The sequence below is a fragment of the Callithrix jacchus genome, chromosome 3, assembly GCF_049354715.1.
Source record: "Callithrix jacchus isolate 240 chromosome 3, calJac240_pri, whole genome shotgun sequence".
Lineage (NCBI taxonomy): Eukaryota > Metazoa > Chordata > Mammalia > Primates > Cebidae > Callithrix > Callithrix jacchus.
This window is the reverse complement of record NC_133504.1, coordinates 155,222,250-155,243,486: the sequence shown is the minus strand read 5'-3', so window position 1 is coordinate 155,243,486 and position 21,237 is coordinate 155,222,250. Positions and strand designations below refer to the sequence as shown.

The following is a 21,237-nucleotide window of genomic DNA, read 5'->3' as shown; positions in this document are numbered from 1 at the left end:
CATCTGTCCTGATGATGACGATGATGATGATGATGATGATGACACCTCTTCAAACTTATCCATTACTTTTTGCTTTCACCTGCCTGAAAAGCCCTCACATATGTACCATGCTGTTCATCACCTCCATGTTTTCTTGTTCTGTTTTCCTGTACCTAGACAGCCTTCACCTTCCCTGAAGCTTGGTTTGCATCTACGTCTTTAGAGATGTGAAGTTTGCTACTCAAGCCAATCTTGTTGGGAAAGCATTCAATGCCTACCCCATCATCACCACAGGCTGGCTCAGGGACCCCTCGTCTGTGCTCCTGTAGCATCCTATGCATATCTCCATCATTATCTAAGAATATGTGTGTGTGTTGAATGATCTATTAGCTGTGTCACAACCTACCCCAGCACCTACTGGGTTTAGACAACAACCATTTTATTTGTTCCTAATTCTGTGGATCAAAAATTTAGGCAAAGCTTGTCTGGTCAGTTCTTCTGCCCCACAAGGCATTGGCTGAGGTTCATTCACTCAGCTGCATTGAGCTAGAGCAATGCCATTCTAAGTCCATGAAGGGTTGGTTCACTTACATGCCCAGTGCCTCAGTGTTCTTCTCACACTTGCACTCCATGTGGCTAGCTTGGGCTTCCTCACAGCATGGTGGCCTCCCTATAAGTCAGGCTCCTTACAGGGTGACAAATGCTCCTGATAAGCAGCATTTTTAGGTGTGACAGAAGCAGAAGCTGTAGATCTCTGAAGGCCCAACCTCAGAAGTTGCACATTTCTTCCACCACATTCTATTGGTCAAAGCTAGTGAGAGAGAGGGTCAGTCCAAATTCAAGGGAAGGAACGGGGAGAACGTGTGGCCATCTTGAAGCCACCGCCACAGGTGGCTTCCTTTAAGGTTCTGAGCTCTTTGAAGGCAAAGACAGTGCCTGGTATGGAGTAGGTGCTTAACAAGTCGTTGTTGAACTAAACTCCCACACAAACACAGGAAAGCTCTAGAGAAGGATGAGATATTCTAGCAAAACCCCCGAGGAAGCTCCTCTGGGAGCTGCCAAAGCCTCCCCACCCACAACCTCTGCTTCTTGTCAAATACATCTTCAGTTCATTCCTGGCACAACAAGGTGTGCAAGCAATGCCAAAGTCACTAAATACCAGTGTCTCTAACTGGCTTTAACACGGATAAAGGACAGAAGCGAAAGAAATGAGTGCAGTTGGAATGTTCTACAGGCCTATCTAAAGAACAGATAAAATGCGAAGTGCATTTGTATAAACATTTCCAACTCCAGCGCTGTGCAGGTCAAGAGCATCCCCAACCGAGAGGACTTTCAAGTCTCCTTATTTGGGAAAAACCCTCCCCTAGCCTCATGCAGTAAAAGCCAGTGGCTAGACCATGAGACTCACTCCTGAATTCCCTAAAGAAAGTCCTGTTGTTTTTGCCTATGGCTCATGGCAGCAACCCGAGATTACTGCAAGAATCCAAACCTCCCAAGACCAGGCACCGAGGGCAGAGCCATGGGAGGTGAGGGCATGAGGGTGAGTCAGCTCAGACCACCAGCAATTGTCTGCAGAGAGAATGTCCAGGCCTTGTCTAAGCCAGCATTGGCACAGGCACCTAATTTTTAATGAGCAAACCATTGGAAGAAAAACAAATGCAACTTGAAACTATCTGAGTAACCAGGTTGGCTTCTTTGTTCATCTCAGTGTCCACATGTCCTCGGCAATGAGTCGGATTGGGTTCGTTCCTAACCTTGGATCTCAAACAGCTAGAAGCACCAGGAGCAAACATCTGCAGACAGAGCCCACCTGACACCCAACAGGGGTGGGAAAGCAGCCATCCTTCCCTTGCTGTCACTGGGGACAACTTGACAGAGTCAAGCCAGCCTGAAGAGAATCACTTACACAAGTTACAAGTGTTCCAGATGCATGAAAAAGTGACCCATTTAGCAACTCTCTGGAATCCTCAGAGTGAAACGTATTGCCCAAGTCCCCATGTTGTCTTGTCATGAGGCAACCAAGGATGTAGAAGACACTGCAGGGAGCAGGAAAGAGTTCCCTTCACACTGCGAGCTAACAGAATCCCGGCAGCGGTGACACGGGCGCAGAGGGTGTGTGGGCTGCCTCCATATTCCCCAGGTTCCCATGCTCCTTCTTCAGTGCTCTTCATTTCCCCTCAAAACTAAGTTATAAACCAAGAGTCTTATGCCACACACCCGTGTTTGCAACCAACAGATACCTAGTTGAGCACATTCCACATACCAGGCCCCGATCCAGGTCCTGGAGATAGCAAAGAACCTAAGAGATGAGGTGTCTTTTATATTAAAATGTTCCAACAGGCAAATAAAATGGCAATTTCAGATCAGGACAGGTGATGGGAACAGAATAAACTAGGAGAGTGGGAAGCATAAGAGACAATGGCTTCTTCAGGTAGAGAACACCTCTCTAGGAAGGTGACCATAAGAGCTGGGCCTTCGATGATGACACAAAGAGAGTCATAATCTAAAAGAGAAGAGGTTCAGGCAGAAAGAGTAGCGAATGCACACAAGCAGAGATAAGCCTGGTGTCTTTAAGGAGCAGAACAAAGGCCAAAGTGAATATAAGAAGCGCAGAGCGAGACAAAGTAGGGCAACATCGTGCAGGACTTCATGTTACAGTAAGGAATTTGGACTGATTTTATTCCATATTTTACCTAAACATTGCTATTCCTTTTTTTTTTTTTTTTTTTTTTTTGAGGCAGAGTCTCACTCTGTTGCTCAGGCAGGAGTACAATGACATGATCTCGGTTCACTGTAACCTCTGCCTCCCAGGTTCAAATGACTCTCCTGCCTCGGCCTCCTAAGTAGCTGGGATTACAGGTACACACCACCAAACCTGGATAATTTTTTGTATTTTTAGTAGAGACAGGGTTTTGCTATGTTGGCCTTGGCTGGTCTCGGACTCCTGACCTCAGGTGATCCACCCAGTTCAGTCTCCCAAAGTGCTGGGATTACAGGCATGAGCCACCATGCCTGGCCTACTACTCTTAATTCTTTAGCACTGGGGAGTTTCATTTATCAGAGACTATGATGTTGCAGAGCAGTGGTCCACAAAATGTGGTCTTCACACCAGCAACGTCAGCACCACTTGGGACTTGGTTAAAAACACGAACTCTCAGGTTCCACCATGGACCTGCTGAATGAAACACCCAGGAGGTGGGAGCTGGGCAGCCCGCCTTCATAAGCCCTCCATGTGATTCTGATTCATGGTGAAGTTTGAGAACCACTGTTCCAGAGAAGAGGATTTCCTAGACTGTGGAAACATCCTTTAACACAAATACATTGTTCAGGAAGACAAAGATATGTGTATTCTATATTTTAGTGTGGTTTCTCTGTAAAAGAATGGAAAGAAACAGTACAGTATATAAATTCTGACTAGCCTTTGCTAAATAACTTATGACCCCCTCCCCCACCCCACATGGCATGTGACACAATGAGGCTCTTAGTATCGAGGAAAGCTGACAAAGCTAGTTGCCCCTAAACATAATGGCCCAAGGTAGCCATTCTTTTGGGGTTTAGGAGCTTCCTTTTTTTAGCTTCTCTGTAGCAATCTTTGTTCTTTTTTTTTCTTTTCTTTTCTTTTTTTAAATTGAGATGAAGTCTTGCCCTGTTAACCAGCCTGGAATGTAATGGTGCAATCTCAGCTCACTGCAACCTCCGACTCCCAGGTTCAAGCGATTCTCCTGGCTCAGCCTTCCAAGTAGGTGGGATCACAGGCGTCCGCCACCACGCCCAGCTAATTCTTTGTATCTTCAGTAGAGACGGGGTTTCACCATGTTGGCCAGGCTGGTCTTGAACTCCTGACCTCATGATCTGCCCGCCTTGGCCTCCCAAAGTGCTGAGATTACAGGTGTGAGCCACTGCACCCGGCCAGCTCTCTTTGTTCTTAAGCATTCACTTTACTTAATAATAAATATAATAAAAATTAAAGTAGTTCTATATGAAGTAGTTACTAAATATTGGGAAAGTTGCTTCAATAGCACTGTAAGTAAACATTATTACCATTTTGAGAAAACAAAACAGGCTCCAAGAGATGAAGTCACATGTTCAAGTACACACCTAGTAAGGGACAATGCTAGTATTCAAACCCAACTGTATTATGTATCTATGGCCGAGTAACAAATGACTCCAAACTAAGTCATTAAAAGAGCAAACACTTGTTACATAGTTGCTAAGTGTCAGGGATCCGGAGGGGCTTAACTTTGTGGTTCTGTCCCAGGGTCTTTCATGAGGTTGATGTCAAGCTGCAGTCATCTGAAGGGCTAGAACTAGACCTTCAAACTCGTTCATGCAGCTGTTGGCAGGAGGCTTCAGATCCTTGACAAATAGGCTTCTTCATAGAGCAGTTCATGGCATGGCAACTGGCCTCCTCCAGAGTAGGTGATAGAAGGAAGAGAGATAGCAACACACTGGAAGCAACAGTGCCTTTTATACGCCCATGTTATATGTAACATGCCATCCCTCCTGCTGTACTCTTTGGTCACGGAGACCAATCCTACTATAGTGTGAGAGGAAACTATACAAACCGATGAATATCAGGAGGTGGAATCATTGGGTGCCGTCCCGGAGGATGGCTACCACACCACGCCTCACTTTGAAACATATAATCTCTTTATTTATTCCTTCAGTAAATATGGAAGGATCAGTCATTTCCAGATGTTGTCCTAGACTCTGGGTATTCTTGGTAAACTAAACAAACATAATCCTTACCATCCCGGAGCTCATAATCTAGTAAATAAATAAACAAACAAATAAATATAATAATTTGTGGTAAGTACTATGAACAATATAAACAGACTTCAGTGGGAGGAAAATGGGGTGAGGCATCTACAACCATCTGATCTTTGACAAACCTGACAAAAACAAGCAATGGGGAAAGGATTCCCTATTTAATAAATGGTATTGGGAAAACTGGCTAGCCATGTGCAGAAAGCAGAAACTGGACCCCTTCTTGACACCTTACACTACAATTAACTCCAGATGGCTTAAAGACTTAAATATAAGACCTAACACCATAAAAACCCTAGAAGAAAACATAGGCAAAACCATTCAGGACATAGGCATAGGCAAGGACTTCATGACTAAAACACCAAAAGAATTGGCAACAAAGCCAAAATGGAAAAATGGGATCTAATTAAACTCCACAGCTTCTGTACAGCAAAGAAACAATCATGAGAGTGAACCAGCAACCAACAGAATGAGAAAAAATTTTTGCAGTCTACCCATCTGACAAAGGGTTAATATCCAGAATCTACAAAGAACTAAAATAGATTTACAAGAAATAAACAGACAAACCCATTCAAAAGTGGGCAAAGGACATGAACAGACACTTTTCAAAAGAAGATATTTATGAGGCCAACAAACATGAAAAAAATGCTCATCATCACTGGTCATTAGAGAAATGCAAATCAAAACCATATTGAGATACCGTCTCATACCAGTTAGAATGGCGATCATTAAAAAATCTGGAGACAACAGATGCTAGAGAGGATGTGGAGAAATAGGAACATTTTTACACTGTTGGTGGGAGTGTAAATTAGTCCAACCATTGTGGAAGACAGTGTGGCGATTCCTCAAGGTCCTAGAAATAGAAATTCCATTTGACCTAGCAATATCACTACTGGGTATATATCCAAAGGATTATAAGTCGTTCTATTATAAAGACACACACACACATATGTTCACTGCGGTACTGTTTACAATAGCAAAGACCTGGAACCAACCCAACTGCCTATCAGTGATAGACTGGACAAGGAAAATGTGGCACATATACACCATAGAATACTATGCAGCCATAAAGAACAATGAGTTTGTGTCCTTTGTAGGGACATGGATGAATTTGGAAACCATCATTCTCAGCAAACTGACACAAGAACAGAAAATCAAACACTGCATGTTCTCACTCATAGGTGGGTGTTGAACAATGAGAACACATGGACACAGGGAGGGGAGCATCACACACTGGGGTCTGTTGGGCGGGACTAGGGGAGGGACAGTGGTGGGTAGGGAGTTGGGGAGAGAAAACATGGGGAGGAGATATGCCAGATATAGATGATGGGGATGGAGGCAGCAAACCACATTGCCATGTATGTACCTATGCAACAATCCTGCATGTTCTTCACATGTACCCCAGAACCTAAAGTGCAATAAAATATATATAAAACAGACAAACAAACAAATAAATAAGAAAATGGGGTGAGGGTAGCGGGTAGAGATGTATTCATCCAAATTGGTAAAACCTAGAAGGCAACTTTCCAGAGGTAACCTTAAATAATGATCACCAAGTTTTTAAGACTAATCTATAAAAACTTTTGAGTAAGCACTCCCAAAACATATATATTTTATTCAGTTTTAAATTTTACATATATATTTTTATATATATATATATACATACAATATAGACATTGTATACTTATATTGAAAACAAATTATGTATAATATATAGAAAAAGTAAAAAGAAAATTTGAAATCTAAAATATTTTAAATTTTTATAATATTAATGATGCAAAAAACTATTTTGCACTTAACTTTGACATTTTAATTAATAATATTTTGATGAGAACTATGTGATTGAACATGCTTCATCAATTAAACCTCTATGAATAAAAGGTCTGGTTCTACATTCATTTCTTTTGGTGCCTGATTTTTTTAGTTGTGTGTGTGTGTGTGTGTGTGTATGTGTGTGTGTTTCTTGAGATGGAGTCTCGCTCTGTTGCCGGGCTGGAGTGCAGTGGCATGATCTCGGCTCACTGCAACCTCCGCCTCCCAGGTTCAAGTGATTCTCCTGCCTCAGCCTTCCAAATACGTGGGACTACAGGTACATGCCACCACACCTAGCTAAGTTTTGTATTTTTAGCAAAGACGAGGTTTCACCATGTTGGCCAGGATGGTCTCCATCTCTTGACCTCGTGATCGGCCCACCTCAGCTTCCCAAAGTGCTGGAATTACAGGCATGAGCCACAGCACCTGGCCTGGTTTCAACAGTCATCAGACATGGAAAAGATGCCTCTAAAACACTTTAATTAAAACAAGAGAAGAGCTTTATTGCTCATCTCCCTAAAGTGTGATGATATTTGCTTTTCAACCCTATTCATCAATTAGGTAAAGTTTCCAATAAAAATTGGCTAGTAAATTTTTATCTTCCCTAATGTCAACTACTTGTTAATACAAACTCTTTTAAAAATTGACTCAAAGTCCCCTAAGACTGTTTATCATTTTTAAAAGGTTAAAAATTCTATTTCCAAGTATGTAGATATGAAAGTTTTTAAAGAGGCATATTCATTGCATTTTTGGCAATAAAAATCACGTAACTATTGGAGATTTTCCAAAAGTCCATTTTCAAAATGATCTACTCATAACGTGAAACGTGGTTACTTCCTCACTTATAAAAAGATCATGTTTATCTGAATAATTTCACAATTTTTTGGCCAGACGATTTTGTTCATGGCTTTCTCTGCTAACGTAGTTAAACAAGTACTTATATAAGGAGCTAGAAAAATGACAGCTCTGCCCTTTCTTGTTGTTCAGTTAAATTTGTATTATTAGGGAAATCTTCTGACTTCTTTTTAAAAAATCTTTATAATTACTTATTCATTAAGGGAAATGTTTGATTAAACCTAGATTATATAGGACTTCCTGTTCTAAGAATGCAGAACTAGGTAATTCATACCATCCCTCCTACTGAGGACAATCAGCAAAACAAAATATATTTTAAGAATCTACTACAACGTCCTAGACAGCAAACAAGATGGTGCGAATTACTGGGTTAGGATCTGGTGAAGGAGAGAGACCATGGGAGTTGAGTCTGGCATGGAGAGAAGCTTTCTCTACAGTATATGCCAATTTCTTTTTTCTTTTCTTTTCCTTTTTTTTTTTTTTTTTTTTTTTGAGATAGGTTCTCACTCTGTTGCCCAGGCTAGAGTGCAGTGGCACGATCTCAGCTCACTGCAACCTCTGCCTTCTGGGTTCAAGTGATCCTCCTGCCTCAGCCTCCTGAGCAGCTGGGATTATAGTGCACCACCATACCCAGCTAATTTTTTTGTATCTTTAGTAGAGACTGTTTCACCATGTTGGCCAGGCTGGTCTCGAACTCCTGACCTCAAGTGATCCACCCGCCTCACCCTCCCAAAATGCTGGGATTACAGATGTGAGCCAATGCACCCAGCAGTATATGCCAATTTCTAAAAGCAGGACTGAGAGACCAAGTGGCTGAGCAGGAAGTTGGTTAAAAATTGTCTCACAGAGCTAAGGCTAAATTTGGGGCCCAGCATCACCAAGGCAGGAGAACTCTGGTGAATCTCTGCATTTGAATGGGCCACTGAAGGACAGTACCCTAACAACAATGATAAACCAAAAGAAGGCTCCAGAAACTCAGTTTCACTGTACCTGAAATTGAATTAAAGTGATCCCATAATGCTGAGGCCCCAAGTACCTGACAGAAGTAAATATAAATTCACTTTGGAGAATGACATTATAATGTTTTAAGTACAAATATCTGAATACAATGAAAGAAAAAAACAGAAAAACAAGACCACACAAATGAAAGCCAAGAAAACAGATCTACATTACAATTGCTCAGAAATTAGAGTTTTTAAACCTCAAAAAAGTGTATTGACTTTAAATAATACTATACTTAATTTGTTCAGAGAGACAAAAGTCAACCTTGAGACTTTTGACAGAGAACTGAGAATTGTTTTTTAAAAAAGCCAGTGAAAATGCTAGAATTTTTAAAAAAATTAAAACACAACAGATTTCACAGTTAATTACAAATAGTTGAAGGGAGAATTCATAGTATAGAAGAAAATATCCAAACCACAAAGCTAAAAGTCAAAGCTAAAAAAAAAAATTATAAGAAGGTTAAGGAACCTAGTAAGCACTTTCCAAACTTAAAAAAAAAATCCAAATGTCATAAAATGATACCTTTGTAAAATATAATTTAATTGAATTATTAGAACAACGAAATAATAAAAAGACAAACCGAATATATGCCTAAATCTTTATTGGATTCAAAAGACATAAAATTACTCTGCCTGTTGGCTTCAGAATACTTAATTTCAATCTTGTACTTCTCTTTTTCCCAATCATGGCACTCATACAAAAGATCCATGAAAAACATTGATATATATTTAATTGAAGTACTAAACAGGGACAAATAATGGAACAGAAACATCATTTAAAGAGTAATTAGCTGAGCCATTTCCAAAACTAATTAAATACATCAAATGATGGATTCAGGAAATCAAAAACTACTTAAATTAGGGAAAACCTATGTGCACTTTATGTAAAACTGCTAAAAACAAAAAAAATGAATGAAGAAAATATCTTCAACACAACCAGAGAAAAAGAATGCATCAATGGACAATAATCAGAGTTACAACGTATTCTTCAACAGCAACATTCCAAGCCAAAAGACAATGGAATCATAGCTCCAAAGGGCTGAAAAAAAATAACTGCCAACCCTGAATTCCACTCCCAATATATAGATACATGAAAAGAATGAAAATAAAAAGAGACATGTGCAGACAAACCGAAACTGGTAGAGTTCATTCCCAATAGACTTGAATTTATTTATCTACATATATATAAATTGCCTTCAGGCAAAAGGAAAAGATTCCAGGTAGAAGGTCAGACATGCAGAAAGGCATGATAACTATAAATGAGTATTGACTATATAAAACCAAAGTAGTATCTTACGGATTATTATATAGAAAGTTATAGTACACTGAAAAAGCATTATGCCAGAAGAGAAATAGACTGAGAGTATTTTTACAGTACATACATTCCCCAGAAGAGAAAAAAAGAACCAAATATTTTATTTTTTATCAGATATACATACTGCAATATTTGGTGTAATCATCACAAGAATTTATAGGACTCAAATAACTTTACACAATTTTCAATCAATGCAAATGAAAGCAAGAAATGAAAAAAATGAACATAGAACAAGCAGGACAAATTGAAAAGCTTAGCAAAATGGTAGATTTAAACCCCAAAATATCAGAAATTAGATAACGTAAATATTTAAATTCCCTGATTAAAAGACAGATTGTTATCCTGAATAACACTGAATTTCATATGCTACTTACAAAGCACAAGACTAAAATACCAGAATTCTCAAAGATTTAACAATAATGTCAAACTAGACACTAAGGTTAAAGCATTCCTAACGACAAAGAAAGTGGTCTCATGATGATGAAAATTAGATTTGTCAAGAAGACATAACAATTCTAAATTTACATGTAACTAATAGCATAGACTCAAATTTTATTACTCTCTCTGAGTTCTAACAGAATAACAAGACCAAAATCAGTTCATATAACAGGAATATGTATTTGTAAACTTGACTTGGTCTTTCTAGAATACTGCATCGAACATCTGCAGAACACACACTTAGTTCACACACAAAACTCACAAAATGCTGGGCATTAAGCAAGTCTCAACAAATCTCAAGAACTGAAATCACAGGGTATGTCACATGACCAAAGGGGAATGAAGCTAGATTTTAGTAACAAAACCATATTCACAAAGTAGCCATATGTTTGGAAATGTCTAACTATGCTTCGAACTAAACCTATAGATTCAGAGAGGAAAAAACAATCGGAAGTTAGAAAATATTTTGAACAGAATAATTGTGAAAATATGACAAATCAAATTTTGTCTGATGTGCAAACAAAGCTGTGCAAAAAGAAACTCTATGGCCTTGACCATCTCTGATTTGAGAGACAGTCTTTAAAAACTATGGAAATATTATACTTATCATATTACTTATTAAAGTAGGTGATCATTCTCATTAATAATTAGGTAAATGCAATTAATATCTCAATAATATTTTATTACGAACTCACCAGAATGGCTAAAATTCAAAAGACTGACAATACCAAATGTTGACGAAGATAATTACCGCCTATGCTGTTGGTGGAAATGTAAGTTGATACAATTACTTTGGAAGACTGTTTGGTGATATCTACCAAGCAGAAACGTGTGTGTGTGTGTGTGTGTGTGTGTGCACGCGTGAGCACATGCGTGCTTTTTCCATCAAAGGTCCTGTGCCCCGTGCACCTCCAGGCTCACAAGGCAGAGATGTAAGTGCCTTGTGAGTGAGCCTCTAGGTGCATGGGGCAGACAGGACCTTTGATAGAAAAAGTGAAGGAATTCTATTACAAGGCAATCTTTGTGGTGCTTTCTCTTTTCTCCTGTTGACTTTGAATAGAAAATCGTTGTGACTGAGTGTTTTTGAGGTGATCATCTGGGAGCCTTCAAGGTTTTGGTAAATGTCTTAGTCCATTCCTGTTGCTATTAAACTATCTTAGACTCTGTCACTTATAAACAACAGAAATTTATTTCTGACAATTCTGGAGGCTGAGAAGTCCAAGGTCAAGGTGCCAGAATGTGTTTGGTGAGGGCTACTTCCTCATAGACAGGGCTGTCTCACTGTGCCCTCACATGGTAAAAAGGAGCTGGCTAGCTCTCTGCAGTCTCCCCTGAGACAGGGCACTAATCCCAGTCATGATGGCTGCACCCTCATGATCAGTCACATCTGAAAAGGTCCCACCTCCTAATACATCAACGTGGGGGTTCGGATTTCAACACATGAATTTGGAGGGAACACATTCAGACCATTGCAGTCGGTCCTTTGAATACTGGACCTAAAATCAGGTATTCTGGCTGGACATGCAGTGGCTGACACCGGTAATCCCAGCCCTTTCAGAGGCTGAGGCAGGCAGATCCTGAGGTCAGGAGATCAAGATCATCCTGGCCAACATGGTGAAACCCCATCTCTACTAAAATACACACAAAAAAATTGCGAGGTGTAGTGGTGCGTGCCTGTAGTCCCAGCTACCCAGGAGGCTGAGGCAGGGGAATTGCTTGAACCCAGGCAGCAGAGGTTGCAGTGAGCCAAGATCATGCCAACCTGGATGACAGAGTAAGACTCTGCCTCAAAAAAACAAAAAAATCAGGTACTCTGAATATTGGCTCTACATTCAATGTCCTGCTTTTTTCCTTTTTCTTTTCTAGTTGTGTGAATTTGGACAAATTACTTAACTTCCCTGGGGCTCATTTATGAAATGAAACAATGTAAGCCTGACATTAGATCATGAAGGGGCCTAATTAGTGCGTATATTAAGACACTTTCCCCTTCTCCCAAAGCAGGTATAGAGAAAAGAAGGTAGGATTTACCTCAAAGAGGGTTAGGCAAGAGAGAGTCAAGGGATCTTTGAGACTGCAACAGGTGTGAAAGTAGAAAAGATGGCTAGGGTACAAGAGGAGATGGGTCCCAAAAGCAGAGTAAGAAACTAGCACAGATGCTGAGGACAGAAGGGAAGGTTGACTGGGCAGTCCTCTGAGCCGCCAAATGAAGATTCTTTACATTATCCCTGACCAGCCATTATGGTCAAGTGGCTCTAGAAATGAGGAATGGGAATGTGCCAGGACGGAAAACCAGACAAGGCATTACATACCTCCTCCTGTGTGCACACACACCAGTAAGAGTGGGTTTTTCACTTCATCTGGACTCCCAGGGCATCCTGTATATTCCTCTATTTTAATGTGTGTCAGTGCCAGGCAATCAATACTCAATGGCACTTCTGTCCACCTCCCACTACACTATGAATTTCTGAAAAAAAAAGGAAACAGTGTTTTATTCATCATTGAGCCTTAGCACCTAGCAGAGTGAGTAGCATAAGAGTCTCTCAATAAATGTTGACTTAACAAATTGATGAATAAAATGATGAATGACATCATTCTGCGTAGAAAAATCAGAGCCTGGACTGCACAGGCGCCATGAAAATCCTGTCAAATGGAGCACCCTGAACCTCCCTTCCACAGTTCTCACCCACCCGACCCATAATGTCTCTTCCAACTGACTTGCTCTTACTTTGCCTCCTCCAAATTTCTTCCCAGCCTTTCAGGAAGAAGCCCAGAGCCTGAAGGTACCTTCCTTGGCTTCTCTTACTTCATTCAAAATATTCCATTGGTTGACTGGTGTTCATTTGAATGTTGCTTCTGTTTTCTTCTGCAAATCTAGGTGAAACTAGATGTTTGTTTTTCTGAGACAGGGTCTTGCTCTGTCACCCAGGCTAGAGTGCACACTCACAGCTCACTGCAGCCTTGACCTCCCAGGCCCAAGCAATCCTCCCATCTCAGCCTCCAGAGTAGTTGAGACCACAGGCATGTGCCAACATACTCTGCTAATTTTTGTAGAAACAGGGTTTCACCATGTTGCCCAGGCTGGTCTTGAGCTCCTGGGATCCGGTAGATCCACCCACCTTAGCTCCCAAAGTGCAGGGATTACAGATGTGAGCCACAGCACCCCACCTACAACTAGATTCTTGTTAGTGACTGATGAAATGATGCCCTGCTCAGGCTCTGCCTCAGCTTTTATTCATTGCTTCCAGACCAATAACTGGGGTTAGCTCTCAGGGTAGTCCAGGTAGAGAAATACAGACCTAGATACAGAAGAAAACATCTTATGTTCAGAAAGCACTGCAGGGCTTGGCTTGGTATTAGCATGAACTAGGGGAATGCAGTGGGGATGGTTTGGAAGGATGATAAACAGGGGAGGGAGGGACTACTAACTCAGGAACTGTCTTGGAGGTACTATTAATTAGTTTCTGAATGGTTCCTTGAGGTTTTGGATGTGACAATGCCTTACATTAAATTACAGGAAGAGGCTTCAGTGTTTTGGCAGAGGAAGGGGTCAGAATACTCAGGGAGATAGGACTGTTGGAACAAACTTATTAAGTGACACCTAGACTCCCTGGGAAGGTTCAGGGACATTCCCTTCAAATATGTCAGTGAGGGGCAACCACATTTATCGGTGTGGGAATGACAACATCTCTGGGAAGCTCAGTAATGATTGTCAACTCTAGGCCAGGGTAAGAATAGGTGATTGTGCCATTTATCTGAACTCCCTTGTGTCAACGAAGATGCTGGGATTTCAAACAAAGACCAGGTGTGTGCTCTTAACCATCAGAGTCAAGATGAATATAAACCATAACAGCCAGCAAGGCCAGAAATGATGCCTAATAGACTGCAATGTTCCTACGAGTGAGCTAGTTGAGCAGCCAATGAGAGTACTGCATGACTTGTAGAACAATTTAAAATATCAAGAGCTGTCAAGAAAGTTGATGTACCCACAGTTTCCAGACCTGAGCCAGTACTCAGACCCCTTAGGCTGCATCCTCTTGTGAAGGGATCCTGAAATGCCTCCCATGCTAGTGAAGTGTTTAGGGGTTCAGCGGTCTAAGGCATATTGGGACATGCCCTGCAAGATAAAGAACAAGTCATTACACCCTGTACTTACAAGGACTAAGAAGAAGATACTGTGCTGGTGAGCCTCTTTGGATTTTGGAGAACGATAAGCTGTATTGGTGAATACTTCTCCCACCAATGTGTTGAGTGACTTCAGAGGCTGTCAGTTTTGTGTGGGGCCCAGAACAAGAGAGCTCTGGAGCAGATCCAAGCTGCCATGCTGGTGCCTCATATGATCTGCAGATCCAATGATGCCAGAGGATCTGCGACAGATAGGGATGCCATGTATAGTGTTTGCAAACCCCATCGTAGAGTCATAGGCGAGGCTCCTAGGGTTCTTCTGGAGCTACCTGCTTCAAAATAGAACAACCCACCGTTTGAAAACCAGCTCCCGGTATTGCTATTGAGCCATTTAAGAGACTGGGCATTTCTCCCTCCTGCAAACGCCTCCATTTATTTCTTCCCTTTATATAAAATTCCTTAAAAGAATTTCCATATTCACCATCTCCACCTGTTTTTTTTCCATTCTGTTTTGAAACGACTTCATCTTTCATCCTCACAATTCCACTAATACCACTGTTACAAATTCACCAATGACTTCCATGTTGTACATGCAGTGACCAATTTAAAGTCTTCTTCCTACTCAATCTGTCAGCAGCATCTGACCTCATTGAACACTCCCTCATTGAAACAGCTTCTCCCCATGTTCCCCAAAACATCACTCTCTCCCAGTCCTCTTCCTGTCTCACTGGTTATTCTCATCCCCGTGGCTGGTTTCCCCTCCCACCCCAAACCACCCAAGGCCAGTCACTGATTTTTATTTATTTATTTATTTATTTATTTTGCTTTTTCTCTCTACCTATACTCTCTCTTCTGAAGTGATTCTGTCCCATCCATAGCTTTAATTTTTCATGGACTGCCCACTTCCAAGTTTATATCTATGGCCCCCCATCTTCTCTCCTGAACTCCGGATTCCTGTATCCAACAGCCCATTAGACATCTCTCCTCTGTGAAGCATCTCAGACTTAACAATTCCAAAACCAAATCCTGAATCTCCTACCTCCCAACCTCTTCCTCCACCAGCCTTCCCCATCTTAGTAAACGACAGCTTCATCCCTCCGGCTGTTCCGACTGAAGAGGTTGACTTCTGTCCTTCCAATCCCATCCATTAGAAAATCTTGCCAGCTCTTCCTTCAAAATATTTAGAATCTGGTAAATCCTTAGTCTAAGGCATCATCATCTCTTGCTTAGATTATTGTATCCTGTTTCCATGCTTCCAGCCTTGCCCTCTTCAATTTGTTTAAAACAGCAGCCAGCATAATCCTGTCTTGCTTCTGAAAACCCTCCACAAGCTCCCCATCTTATCAAGAGAAAAATCCAAGTCCTCAAAGTGACCCATGAGGCCCACAGAGCCTACATGGCCTCTGCGTCTGATTCCCCTCTGACCTCACCTCCTGCCACGTTCCCTCCACCCTTCCCAGAACACTTCCTCTGCTTCAGACCTGGCTCCCTCACTTTGGCTCCAATTTCCCTTCCCCAGAGATACTACCCTCTTCTATTCTTGTATCCTCTTTTTTTTTTTTTTTTTTTTTGTAGCATGTCTTGCCACCTGACATATTACATGCCAATTTCATTGTTTGCCTCCCCCTAGCCCGGTAGATTAAGTTCTGGAGACAGAAAGAGCTGATTTGTTCTGTATGAGTCTATGGCCCCAGGACTTAACACAGTAGCTGGAAGAAGAGATATGCCAAACAGGTATTGGAGAGTGCACCGTGAATGTCAGATCCTTTGCTAAGCTGAAGGCAGAGGAGGAGCTGAATGCACGTTAAAAATGATCAAGACTCAGCCCCAACCTTTAGGACCTCCCAACCATTAGGTACCCTTCCCCAGAGCACAGGGTGTGGTCTTTCATAAGGCCACAACACACAGTTACAACCAGAAAGTGTGGTCAAGCCTACCGAGTAAGTGATTGTTTTGCTTTTGCCCCCTTTCAACTTAGGATGTTACTTTATGTCAGAGACTTGCCAGAAATCCGTTTGCTACGGCAAATTCAGATGTTAACACCCAAAACCACATATATTTTCTGCTCTCCTGTGAACGTAAGGATTTCATGTGGCTGGCCTGGTCTTTAAAGACAGATGAGGTCAAGAGTTTCCTAGGTGTCTGAGTGATACCACCCACGCCTCTCCCACCAACCCCCTCAAAAGTCTCCTGACCCTGCAAAGGCAGATCCTGAAATCACACAATTTACGATTCACTGACCTCTGAAAGAGCAAATCACCTCCGAGGAGGGCTGTGGACAGAAGTGTTCCTGAGCCAGATTCCTTGTTGACACTGGTCTCTGGTTACATCCCAGGCATAAAAAGGCAGGAAATTCTTCAAAGCTAGTGAGTGCTTCCCTACCTTTGTCCCCAGCAGAACTCCTTCCCCCACTCCACCCTCCACAGAGGGACTCACTGTAAGTTCAACAGCATAAATGCTGCGAGGGGAGGCATTTTGAGGTTACACACTAGATATGCTATATATAGCTAAAGTAACTTACAGGTCTTGTCTCGTGTTATTCGCCTTGGCAAGGGTTGAAAGCCTTAAACAATTCCTCCCAAGCATGCGCTGTTGTGAGTCCCTTTTCCTGTCCAAAACCCTTCCTTGGCCCAGACCCTGGGAGTCACCTTTCTTCCTCCGGCCACTCCCCACTCATCCTCTTTCAGCCTCCTGACAATGCAGGGACTTTCCCATGAGTCTAGGTCTGCCCTAGAGTAGCGGAACCATGCCACAGCCCTGGAGTTGCGGGACCACGCTATGGCCAAGTAAGGCATCTGCTCTGACCCTTGTCAGTTTCCTGAACTGTGAATGTCCTGTTCTCCCAGGCTGGGGTCAGAGGGAACAAATGCAAGACCCAGATGAAGCACCTCCCTGACTACATGCTGACAGTCAATTCCACTCCTCCGTCCTGACACCTGCTCTGTTAGCCTTCCCACCCTCTCAACACAACCTTCTGAAACAGGAAAAGTTCCCCTCATCCCCCTGCGGTGGGAGTGTGGCCCACTTCTTCGTTGCCTGCTGCTCAAACCCCTAGTGGGAGTGGGCAGATGGACAGGTCATTGGAAGCATAGGCTCCGACCCCATGGCAGCATCTGGGGTTGAGTGTGTACAGCTCCTGAGGCCCCAGTGGGTGTGTGTTACAGTGCACTCTTTCAGCTTTACCGTCTCCAGGCAGCTTGTGCTAATCAGCTCAGTTAGATCCTCGGCCTTATCACAAGGACAGAGGGCTTTCTGTATCCTGGGTTCTTGCCCTAGTGCACTGGAAAAATCAGATACTGTGGGGGCTTAGAGAATGAGCACAAGGTTTTATTGAATGGTGGAGGTAGCTCTCAGCAGATAGATGGGGAGTCAGAAGGGGGATGGAGTGGGAAGGTGGTCTTCCCCTGGAGTCGGGCAGCTCAGCAGCTGGGCTCTCCTCCAACCACCCTCTATGTCGTTCTGCTGTTGATGGCCTGTTGGCATCTGCGTGTTCTTCTGCCCGCGTGTTCCTGTCAATGTCCAGCCATGGGTGTGTGTTTCTGCCAATGTGTTCCTTTTGACATCCAGCTGTTTGTGTATGTGCCTGCTAAGGTCTTGGGGTTTTCATAGGCACAGGTTCGGGGTGTGACAGACCAGGGTGGTCTTGGAAAATGCAACATTTGGGAGAGAAAACAGGAGTGCCTATCCTCACCTAGGTCCGTGGGCACAGGCCTAAGGGTGGAGCCCTTGCCAGGGACCCTGTCTTTCTCTACCCAGCACTTCCCTGCATCCCTCCCGTATCCCTTCCACACAGCCCTGGATCTGGGCTAAGACGTAGCAGTATTTGCCATTCCCAGTTGGCACCGTTGGGTTCATCTATGCCAACTTTATCATTTTCACAGAGGAGAAGACTGAGACCCAGAAAGTGGAAGCCATGTGTTCAAAGTCAAAGAACCTGTTAGGGTCAGAGCTGGGGCAGGAATCCCTGACTTACAGACTCCCACCAGGCTCCTCTGTGGCACCAACCTCTTCATTTATGTTCCTTGGAGTTTTTCTGTTCCTGGTTCTTGCTCTTCTTATCCCACATTTTGAGTCTTTCTTAGGGAGTTATTGCTTCCAGGGTTTCCATCTGGGCCCAACCTACAGGAGCAGCTCAACAGCTTCCCCCTGTTAGAATTCAGCCCGCATCCCTGTTCCCCTGGCATCCTCAGCCCATGTGCTGGGTTCAGCCTCCTCCATTGCTCCCTGCTTGCCTTCCTACACATCCTAATGTGAAGAACTTTCAGTCTTTACAGCACATCTATGTACAGTACCTCACTGATGAGTGCAAAAAAGCTCATGAAGTCATCCAGGGGGTGGATTATTTTCTTCGTTTTTACAGATACAGAGATTGAGATGCCAGGTGAGAGTGAGTAAGTGGTGGGGCCCGGGCTGGGGTCTTCATGCCCCTCAGGACACTTTCAAAGATCTTTTATTCTCAGTGTCCTCCCTTCTGTGGAGTGGTCCCCAGGACACCAGCATCACCCAACTTCTTCCTCTACACATTCATTTCCTAGAGTCCATTATTATATGTCAGTTTCCAAGTTTCCAAATGTATACATCTATAATACTTTTTCCCAGACATCTCTATGCTCTCCTGGCACCTCAGGCACCATAAGACCTCTCTGGGTATGACTGCCTCCCTCACTGGGGCATGCTGTCAGAGTTTAAGGGTAAAGATTCTGAAATCAGGCCAGGCCCGGTGACTCACACTTGTAATCCAAGCACTTTGGGAGGCCAAGGCGGGTGGATCACCTGAAGTCAGGAATTCAAGACCAGCCTGGCCAATATGGTGAAACTCTGCCTCTACTAAAAATACAAAAATTAGCCGGGTGTGGTGGCTTATAGCTATAACCAGCTACTTAGGAGGCTGAGGCAGGAGAATCGTTTGAACCCAGGAGGTGGCAGTGAGCCAAAATTATGCCACTGCACCCCAGCCTGGGTGACAGAGCAAGAGTCCATCTCAAAAAAAAAAAAAAAAAAAGATTCTGAAATCAGACAGACCCATATCCTATCTCTGCCTCTTACCAGCAGTGTGACCTTGGACAAGTTATTTCACCTCTGAGAACCTCAGTCTCTTCATTTGAAAATTGAGTATTACTATCTATCTCTTCAGGCCATTGAGAGGATTAAATAAGAAGAGAGTAGCACATAGGTTCCACTGTACATAAGTGCTAACTTAAATAGTCACTGTCATCATCAACATCGTCAATATCTCTTGCTTTCTAACTGTGCCCCCGCCCCCAGGCATGCCCTCCCACACACACAACTAATTTCCCAGGTCACCTACAAGTTACTTTCACACATATGCCTAGAAGAAAAATTAAGGAAATTTTAGGAAAAATGTTACTCCCATATTTAAATAAAAGAAGTTTTTATATCACTAAAGTCTCACTTACACCCTCCCATCCCTCATTGGCCCCAACTCCAAAAATCCCAGTTGCAAATTCTGATTAGGTTTGCTCTTCCCAAGTAAAAATTCAACAATCTCCCACCTAGAAAGCAGGCAAGGCTCTAAGTTTATCAAGTGCCTTAATAGAGTCCAAACAGAGCAGATCCTTTCTGCAAACAGATTAAGAGACTGGACTCTGAGATTCAAATCCTGATTCTACCACTTACTAGCTGTGCAACTGAGGATAAGTAGCATAGCCTTGCTCTATTTTCTCTGAATTAAAATGGGGACGAAATTGGCCCCAAAGGTTTTTTTGTGTGTGTGAGAACTAAATGAGATCATCCATGTAAAAGAGTTAGCAGAGCAGCTGCCTGTAATAAACTCTCAACAAGGACTAGGCACTCGTATTATTCTTAGTTTTCATATGCTTTTTCCCTTTGCCCAAACTAGTTCCACTGGATCCCACCACCAGCACTTCCTCCTGGCTTCCTGTTTATCTAGCTATTTGCAAGACACCACCTCAATGGCGCCTTTCTGGATTGGCTGCTCTGAATGTGGCGGGTACACACCCCTTCTACAGCCCTTTCCACTCTGGGCTATCTGCATTTGTTTGTTTGGAGTACTCCTTTACTCTTTCACAAGCAACTCGAAGAAGACGTGTCTCAAACCACTGGAAAGGAGCAGAGGGAACAAAAGGAAGTTGAAAAGAAATTCGGATGCCAGTGCTGAAAGCTCCCTAGACCTTAACTCGAGCCTTAGTGTGACCAAGAAGCATCCTATTGACCCATTCATCCTCAGTACTATCTTTCCAAGAATTATTTTAGAATATTTAATAACCCCTAGTGACATATTATATCTGCCTCCAGCTCCACCCCTCAGTCAAGAATCTGTTTCAGGGAGGGTGTGGTTTGGCCACATCTTTTTCAGACATTCTCTTTTGAAACTTTTTTTTAAAAGAGATTAAATTGTGGCTGAGTGCAGCAGCTTATGCCTGTAATCCGCACACTCTGGGAAGCTGAGGCCAGAGGATTGCTTGAGCTCAGGAGTTTGAGACCAGCCTGGCCAACATAGGGAGATGCTGATTCTACAAAACGTTTTAAAACTTAGCCAGGTATGGTGGTGTACACCTGTAGTCCCAACTACTACGGGGGCTGGGTATGGGGTCCTGAGGTGTAAGGATCACTTGAGCCCAGAGGTCAAGGCTACAGTGAGCCATGGTCATGCCACTGTACTCCCACCTCGGCAACAGAACAAAGCCCCACCTCAAAAAATAAAAATAAAAATAAAATTGTTAACTCCTATGAATTTGTTTATCTGCTCTATTCTGCTTTAGCCTGGTCTCTCAACGAGCCACAGTCACCTTAGAAGAGCTTACTGTCCAGGCGGAAGAACCACTAAAGCTAAGGCTAAGGACAGCCATAGAAGCACAAGCCTGCATCTAGCAGCAACAGACTTATAAAGCACGCTCACACGACACAAAGTCTTGGCCCCAAAGACCAGGAAATTTTATTTGCCATTAACCGTGCTCTTTCCAGGAA

The 21,237-nt window shown here is 42.8% G+C and overlaps 1 long non-coding RNA gene across 2 annotated transcripts in view; it reads right to left on the bottom strand.

Annotated features, from left to right (window-relative positions):
- Positions 1-16,604, bottom strand: part of LOC118152324 (uncharacterized) — a 132,595-nt gene extending 115,991 nt beyond the window's left edge. For both annotated transcript variants that reach the window (XR_013533147.1, XR_013533148.1), the window contains exons 1-2: positions 16,531-16,604; positions 12,477-14,618 (exon numbers count right to left, since the gene is read on the bottom strand). This is a non-coding gene — a long non-coding RNA (uncharacterized LOC118152324). The remainder of the gene's footprint in view (positions 1-12,476; positions 14,619-16,530) is intronic.
- Positions 16,605-21,237: the final 4,633 nt, after the last annotated feature.